Genomic DNA, 9,509 nt, shown 5'->3' with positions numbered 1-9,509 from the left:
TACAGAATGACAGTGACTCAGTTCAGGTTTGGCAAGACAGACATGTCATAATCAGAATGATATGTACTGAAGCAGACAGTAAAGATGGTGAATAACAGGGTTGCCAGGTGATCAGTATTCCCAGACTGACATTGGGTCTGGGAATAGAACTGATCTGCCTTCTTATTGCTTATAGTCAGTACAGATAGGGAAAAGAGGTCATAAAGCAAGCAGGAACCCACATGGCCTAGCCCTGGGGGGGTCATAACATGTTCTGCCTTGTGACCCACTTATGTATGTAACTTCATTTTACACCAAAGACAAGTCATATTAAAAGGACTGACAATATTTTTTTGGACTTGTCACTAAATTGACATATAACATTTGAAAATTGGTTAACAGGAGCAAGGGGTAATATTGATGTTTTGTCAATTGAAAGTCAAATAGAACCCCACCTAGAACAATAAAAATAAATTTTACCCATGTGCACCCAAAGCTGGGCTTGTCCAATAGGGTCAAGGTCTAAAGTCTTGAAGGATGGAGATGATGGGTATTCTGAAGAGGCTGAGGCAGGAATCCTGCCCTAGGAGGACTAATGTGTATAGGGTGAGGGAACCAGGACTCTCCGTTTATGAAACAGTGAAGCACTGAAACTCTTACAATACAGATAACAGGAGAGGCTGTTACTTCTGTAAACTGTTGAGCAGCATTTTCAGCTTTGTATCACACATCTTTGGCTAACACTTCAGGCTGGTTACCACCCACTGGGAAATTGAAGCCCATAGCTATGCCTTGAATGGGCAGAAGTCCCCTGAAACTATCACGTAAAATATATAAGATCTTCACATTCCTAACTCATGAGGTGCAGTTTGGGGTGGAATAAATGCAAACCTGTGACTCATCTAACAATCACAAATTACATCATATGTTCTTTCCATTGCTAAACTGTACAGAGAGGTTGATAATACCATGCATTTTACTTGTTCTATGTACTATCGGTGTTAAAAGATAATTCTTTTATATAGTAATAATTTTCTATCCAATACTTTTTTCAACCTACTAACACCTAGAATATCAATGAAAATTTTGAGAGATATATTTCTGAGAGCTGTTTTTCCTAATTCCATTCTTTACCATTCACAAAATAATTAGAGAAGTAGATTTAAATTAGAAATGCAATTCTTTCTGGAAAAGATCTGATACCAGGTCATTCCTTCTTTTAGCATTAATACAGATACAGTGATAGTTTAATGACAACTATTGAATGGTTAAGGACTAATTTTCTATGAGATTAATGATTATTGTATGTATGAATGTGTGTATAAATAGATAACATGTAAAAAATGAACCTATGCAAGCTGTTCTGGATAAGAGCATCTGCTAAATGTCAGTAATGTAATACAATGTAGTTAGGAGTGGCTGATCATTTGGCTGTGAATAGACTGCATGAGGCCTGTGGGGTAGAAGGGTGCCGTACTCGGATTAATCAGGAGCGGTTTGACTCAATGGCAAGTTAGAGCTGAATTTCAGTGTAATGTCTCAACCATTCAATCAAATCAATTATGCAAGGACCATCTTTGCAATAGACAAAATGCAGGTGATAGATTAACAGCAGTTTACAATTTTGGTCATGTAAATGTGTTGTGTTTATAGATAAAACCTTTTAGGCAATATAATTTAACCTAATATATGCTACAGGATTGAACAATGGAAGAAAGCAAGCTTGCCTGCCACACAGTGTTAGATTATTCTGCTACACAATACAAGCAAAAGCAATTTGCTGGGTTATAAAAATGGCACATTTATTGCTACAGAACAGTCCTGTACATGACTTCATTGAGTAATCACAGATGAAAAACAGGCGATGGCCAAGGATGAGCTGGCTTGAAGAAACAACTCCAGCGAACAACATACCTGGACATTTCTAGATTTTAAAAATGAATAGTAACAATAATTCGATCAAATAAATGAAAAAATACAACCAAAACAAAATGATAGCAAAAACGTCAATACACTAAAAAAGAAAAAGAAAATAAGATGGAATAAAAAGACTTGAGGCACTAAGCCACACATTGAACAAAGTTGTAAATGTAATTTACAGTTTAATCTCTGCTGCAGGTCTTAATGAGACTGCCCGTGGCAGACACCATACAGCTTTGTCTCAGTAACACATGATAAAATAACAAATTTAAATAGCAAAATAAAGTAACAAACTTTTACTTCTAATGATTCCAAAAATCTACAAGAGGAATATTCAGAATCCATCATTTGTAGTTTTTAAATTTTCTTGATATAAAAGAATTACCTCTGTGAAAATACAGCAAATATATTTAGTTTTTCATTTTTTAATTTGTGGGTGCACTACTCTATTTCATAGCAAAAGAGCACAGGACAAAAGAAGCTTTATAACAAAAAGCCAGGCACTGATACATGGTAATTCTCTGCTCATTTTCTCTTCACTTAATTGCATCACAAGAAAGAAGAATGAAAAAGGCCACAGTTCATATATTTTCAACATTACGTATGCCTATAATGCTCTGAAATGAACATGGTTAAACCACCACTTCACGAGGAATAAACACTTGTAAGAAAGAAATGTCTACCCAAATACTTAGGCCTATAACGTAACTTCTGTTGATTTTTTTCTGTTTGTTGTAGTTTAAAAATACATAATACTTAAAACTTTCCAGTCAGCATACTTTCATATGTCAGCATTTTGTGCTTGTTCATGATTGCAGATAGTGATGACTAATTAGTTTCATTTGCAGTTTACCTCCCTGCAATCAATTAATTCTATCAATTGATCATCTATCAAATACCATGAACAGTAAAAGTGGGGTAGGAACCCACTGCCACAAACAATACAAACATGTACAAAAAATGAAACCATGAACACAAAATAATCGGAAGACTGGAACGATGTAAATTGCATCTTTAAAGTGATTGACAATTTATGGGCAATAGTATTTATTTAAGATACACTGAAGGCTAACATGGAACCTCTATTCTCCCAGTCCAAAAGGTAGTTTTTATAATCCATATTCTATAAATGAGTTTTCTGTGAAGCTGTGGAGGTGGACCAATTCATGTTATAAGTTGACTGGTAACTGGTAATAAATCAGTTCAGCAATGGCTTTACTGATTAGCTTGAATACACAAAAATAAATGGATCTAGGTTTGAGCTGTGTGGGTATCCTAGCAAGGTACCCAGAGATTGTGACAACAGAATAGAAAAATCATAGGAAATACAGGTTTTTAGCAGTGGGTACTACTGATTTCAACTTTTCTTTATAATATGCCCAATGTTGATAGGGCCATTTTGAGTAAAAAAAAAATTGGTGTTAATGCTCCTGCTAGACCTATTTACAATACTTTAACCCAACAACTAATCTGTGGTAAAAAGGTGAAATGGAATGACTCCATTGTGCAATGCTGCAATACTTTAATCTTATAAAGTTTCATTTTGGGACAGTGGAACCTGACACATCTGTAGACACAAAGAAGGAGTCTAAATAATGCTGTCTAATGCCACAAACACCACTGAGCTTTCAAAGTGTGGAAAACCTCTTGAGAATATCCTTTTACCTTAGCAGGAACTAGAGAGTAAAAACGGGCTCAAAAACCTCCAAAAGTATGTTAATGGTAGAGTGGAATGTGTAATTTTTGCCATTAACCTAAGGTGTTTGGATTTGAAATGAAAAGATGAATGTGAAATAAAAGTAGAAACTATCGACTTTCATTTAATGGTCTTCACTTGCACATACATTTTACCATTTTAGAGAAATGGCCGTTTTTGTGTTGAGTGCCCCCATTTCATTCCTGCGATATCTCATTCCATTGCATTCCAGCTGATCAGCGATATTCATTCCACTTGTAACATTACAACAGACACCCTTGGAAAAATAATGCATTTATTGAAATATAACATCAAAATAGTAAGGCACACGTGTCATATGTACAATGAGTGAAGCATGTGTATGTATGTACACTGATATGTAGGTTTGAGTGAATGTCTTGCTCTAGTGTGTGAGCGTGACATAGGGTGTGTGTTCCTTTGTTCTGAGTCGTTCGTGTGCTGCGAGTGCTTGCTGAACACACGTGCTCAAAGAGAACAAAGGAACATGCGTGTGGCGGCCAGTTTGAGTTGCCTATGTGCATGTGTGAGCGAACATAACGTCTGTCTGGTACAGGATATATTCGGTTGATAACCGCGGGGTTATTCTGTGCGGATTAAAAGAAGGTACCAGGGGTTAGTAAAACGATACGCAAAGACCCTCCGTCTCTGTGTGGTATCTTAACTAACGGTGCGCGGTTAATAGTGTATGACAAATCAGCTAGGAACAGCGAAACATAGCTAGTTACATTACTCGTAACGATCTGAACACACGGATGTACAAACATTCATAAATGTAGCTAACAGTTAGTTGTTTAGCCACGAAATGTCCTATGCCCAGAGTTAACAGCCTACTGTAGCTCATGAAATGAGCTCCAAATCTTGCGGTTCCGTGGGTGGTTTCACTGGCGGCTCCGGGAGCCAGGGCTGGTCTGGTTCGGTCTGGATCGGTCCAGGGGCTGGCGAGGGTTTCTTTCTGGGAGACACGTTGAGGTGGATTCGGTCGCACCGTTATCTCCGGCTGGAAGCTCGGCTCTTGCTTTACTGATCTCCGCTAGCTCGGAGAATCAAAGCCAGGACAGGGCCATCGGCTCAGCTGTCCGTGTCCCGTCCGTGTGGTGCGGCCTTCGGACGTATGGAGCAACAGGCAAGAGGGACATCCGCCTACGGACGTGCAGAGTAAGAGAGATAGCAGGAATGCACCCGGTTTTTACTCGCATCGCTGGGAGGGGGGCATTTCCTGTTTACTGTAGCTGTCCTTGGTTGGGTGAGAGGTCCTGAAACTGCAACATCACTTCCCGTGAGATCGCGTTTCACATTAAAAGCGATTTATGTCTTTCTGTCTGTAAAAGTTGAAGAAATGAAATGAACGAATCTATCTGTGGACGGCACTGTGCCTACAGAACCATAGCACAGGAAATGACTATATCAAGTACAGCAGCTTAGAAAGTTCTGGAAAAAAAGAAACCACTGGTGGACTTTTTTATGGACAGATGACACCAAAATAAGCCTTCACCAAAAGCCAAAAGTGTGGAGAAAGATAGGAACTGCCCATGATCCAAATCATTCCACCTCATCTGTGAAACGGGGGGGGGGGATGTCATGGCCTGGGCATGTATGGCTGCTTCTGGAACTGGCTCACTTGCCTTTATTTATGATGTAACAGATGACGACAGCAGCAGGATGAATTCAGAAGTGTACAGACGGATTTTGTATGGCTATGCACAAAGCAATTTCTCCAATCTCATTTGCTGGCACTTTATCCTGCAACAAGACAAGGACCCTTAACACACTGTCTGTGCAACCAAAGCTTTCATCAATGATAAAAATGGGAATGTTTTAGACTAGCCAAGTCAGTCACCAGATTTAAATCCAATTGAGCGTGTGTTTTACTTGCTGAAGAGGAGGTTGAAGACAGAGAGCCCACATAACAAAACCTGGAAAAGTATTTCCAAAGATGCCACACATTTGGTAATGTCAATGGGTCATAGACTTGATGCAGTCATATTAGACCTTATCACTTTGATTTGTTTTGATTTGAATTCATTTGTTAACTAATTTCTGCACATCTGAAAAAAGGACTCAACACTAAAATGGCTCTTTCTGTAAAATCACAAAAACGTATGTGCATGTAAATAGCATGAAATAAAAGCTAAATGCTAGTCACTACTGGGGTCTCATAGTCATTTTTTGATCTCAAATGCAAATTCCTAAAGTAGCAAAAATATCAAAGTCCACTCTACCATTAACATACTTTTGGAGGGCACTGTATGTCTGTTGATATTACTCATCTTGTAGGAGTTCACCTTTTTAAAATGTATATCAATGATTACAGAATTACGCAAGAGTTTTAACCAATATGCTTAATTTGCATTTTCATACAGAGAGATTCTTACAGCAACCGCATTGCTGTCTCTAGCAGTGTGGACTTACCTCAAAAAAAAAAAAACAAAAAAAAATGAGCTGGCACTGTTATGGTGTCTGAAATTAGTTATTAAATAAACAGCACAGAGCAACAGTGTAGCATTACTAAGATATGAGACTAGAACTTTACAAACATTGATGTAATTCAACACTGACCCTGGCACTTCACAACAACTAAAGAAAATGCAGTGCCTTAAATGCAACTGATCCATCTCCACCTCTCTTTGCTAGAAAGGTCATCACACAACTAAATGAACATTGTTTGTTATGACTATTTACATATTTCCTCCAAAAACTACGCTATATATGGCATTGTAATTAAAATGGAGCATGAATCAAACCTTACATACCTATTTTGCTGTTTTGTTCAATCCTTGTAAAGTAAAAATTGAAAAATAAGAAGTTCCCCAAAACATGAACGTACTGTAATGTTTAAGAATAATTTTAACCTAATAATATTTGCAATCTGAGACATATTTTCAAAACACTAGATTTTTCCCAATATTTAAAAAATTGATATAATGCATTTCTAGACACAAAGTAAATTTACATGTAAAAATATAACTTTTACATACACAATTAATAACCATAAATTTGCATTTCTTGCATAAAATTTACAAATGTCAGTGTTGACAGTTGATTAGCAGTAAGCAGAGCAGATGGAACTCTAGTCCTTTTTGTCCTGTGGGGATGCCGTACAGTCAATATGCTGCACAGAGCATGAATATGTTTTGTGGCACAATATACACTATATGGACAAAAGTATTCAGACGCCTGACCACATTGTAATGACATTGTATTCAAATACATATACTTTAATATGGAGTTGGTCCCCCTTTTGCAGCTATAACAGCTTAAACTCATCTTGGAAGGCTTTCCACAAGATTTTGGAGTGTTCCTGTGGGAATTTGTGCCCATTCATCCTGTAGAGCATTTATGAGGTCAGGCACTGATGTTGGACGAGAAGGCCTGGCTCACAATCTCCGTTCCAGTTCATCCCAAAGGTGCTCGATGGGGCTGAGGTCAGGGCTCTGTGTGGGCCAGTCAAGTTCTTCCACAACAAACTCATCAAACCATGTCTTTATAGTCCTTGCTTTGTGCACTGGGGCACAGTCATGTTGGAATAGAAAAGGGCCTTCCCCAAACTGTTGCCACAAAGTTGGAAGCATAGCATTGTCCAAAATGTCTTGGTATGCTGAAGCATTAAGATTGCCCTTCACTGGAGATAATGGGTCTAGCCCAAACCCTGAAAAACAGATGTGGCCAAATACCTTTGTCCATGTAGTGTATCTCTTCAAAGGTAAATGTACCTTTCATGTGTTCTTACCCTGATTAAAAGTGGCGATCAGTCATACAATTATTTTATATTATGTAAAGAAAACAAGGAAAAAGCATCAGTTCTACACATGTAACCACATACTCATACTGAAGACCACAGTGGCTCTTGCCCATAACAAAGCTGATAATGGATCTGAACACTCTATCACAATCTCTGGCAATGGGGAGAAGGGAATAGTTGGGTAGGGCATAATTTACTCATTGCAGGGTCCTTCGGTTATACAGCTACCTACAGTACACATGAGAAAGACTTCAAGCATAATTTATCTTGTTTTCTTTATCTTGTATCCTTTGTTTACATAATAGGTCATGGCAATCATGACTGCATAGACCTAAAGATTAATAATTCCCTAGGTTTGCATCCTGTAAAGTTTAGATAATGTCATCCTTGTTATTAATGTAAAAGGCACATTGTTGGGACTTCATGAGGATTGGTGGTCCAACTACATCTCTGGGGACTGGCCAGCTGGGAGTGAGAGAGACTAAGGGTAAATTATGATGCATCATGTGAACTAAGCCATTAATCCTTTCACAGTCAGACAGATGTAAACTACCATAAAGCTAATATATCACTGAGGGATTGTCATATTTTAATAACAGCTTATTATACTGCTAGCAGTGTGAAAATTACAGTAAAAGCAGTCTCACTGATGCAGCATTGCTTATTTGAGATAAAGTTACTGGCTACACAGCTGACAATCATTATATCTATCTCATGTGTCTAGAATGCAACAAACCAAGATAGCCATATTGGAAATAGTCTTCAAAGAGCCTGGAGTTATGGAAATGCTACATGAAAATTTGTACCACCAGCTAGATCTCAATAATTAATGATTTCAAGCCACAGCTAGTATGTTGTAACATGGTGATATTTATGTCACATAAAATTAATTCTGACAAGATGGTAGAATTCACACTGGTGCTTGCTGTTTTTCCCCCACAAACATTTCAAGTAAATATTCATACCTAATAAGTATTTGTCACAATTCCAATAAGGTAAAGCCTTCTGAAAGATTCTCAAATGAATTGCACATAATTGCAAAGTAATTCTGTTCAATTTGCGCATAATCATTGCACACAATGCATGATTTCATTTGTACTGATTTGTCTGGTTGTCTTTACCATCTATTAAGTTTAAATTAAACATGTAAACACCCCCTCAATTATCATGTTAGGTACATTCAAAAAGTTAAAAAGTCATTAAAAAGTTAAAGTTCAATACACAACATTCAGATTTTCCTGTTGTCATTTACAAACTTGATTTATTTTTAAAATATTTTACCTACACATAGATTGCTATTAGAAAAGTGCCATATGTGCATGTGGCTTGTGATTTGTGTGCGATGTCATTTACTCCTTCTGCTTCTACACTAGTCATGTGATGTTGCCTTTAGTCTCTCCCGAAAAGAGCAGTAGGCTGAGTGAGGGAAGTGTGAATAATAAACAAAGAGGACAAAGAGGGCTGAGGAACTTCTGTCCCCTGTGGCACTGTAGTGACATCAGAACCATCAGTTGAGAAGAAACAAAAGAGAAGAAATTGTGCTTGTTTAGAATGTACTGCCACCTGCCTCACTGATTTTATACTCAACAGACACAACAAAAAATGTATGAAACCCTTCAAAGGACAATACTCTAAACTATCCAAGTAGCTTGCACACAGCCAAGAAGCATTATTCCCAAACACCATTACTGACATCTTTTGTACTCAGAAGGTCCATCTGCTCTGCTCATGCAAAGGAATGGGTAATGAAATCACTAATTCAAAATGGGGGTGTTTGCTGGTTACTATAGGGGCAGTAACACCTTTCTAATTTTTCCACATACTGTAGCACGCAGAAACAATATTTAACAAGACAGTGTCTTAAAAACCATCAGCTCTATTTAGAAGTACACTTTTTATTTATTGCAAGTTTTACAATTTCTTTAAATTAAATATCTTATTCTTTTAAAATCCCCACTCAAGACCTACAGATTGATTTTATATAGAGTTTCTGTTTCATTTACACTTTCAGGAGGAGTTCAGGCACAACTTCAAGGTTCCACAGTGTGGAGAAGATTGCCATTCCGTCAGAGAGCTGCTCTCAACAACATTCTCACAACATTGTCACAACATTGTTACAACATTCCTAATGATATGTTTGGAGTTGTTTCTTTT

Source organism: Megalops cyprinoides, chromosome 4, assembly GCF_013368585.1.
Source record: "Megalops cyprinoides isolate fMegCyp1 chromosome 4, fMegCyp1.pri, whole genome shotgun sequence".
Taxonomy (NCBI): domain Eukaryota; kingdom Metazoa; phylum Chordata; class Actinopteri; order Elopiformes; family Megalopidae; genus Megalops; species Megalops cyprinoides.
Note: the sequence above shows the minus strand (reverse complement) of the source record.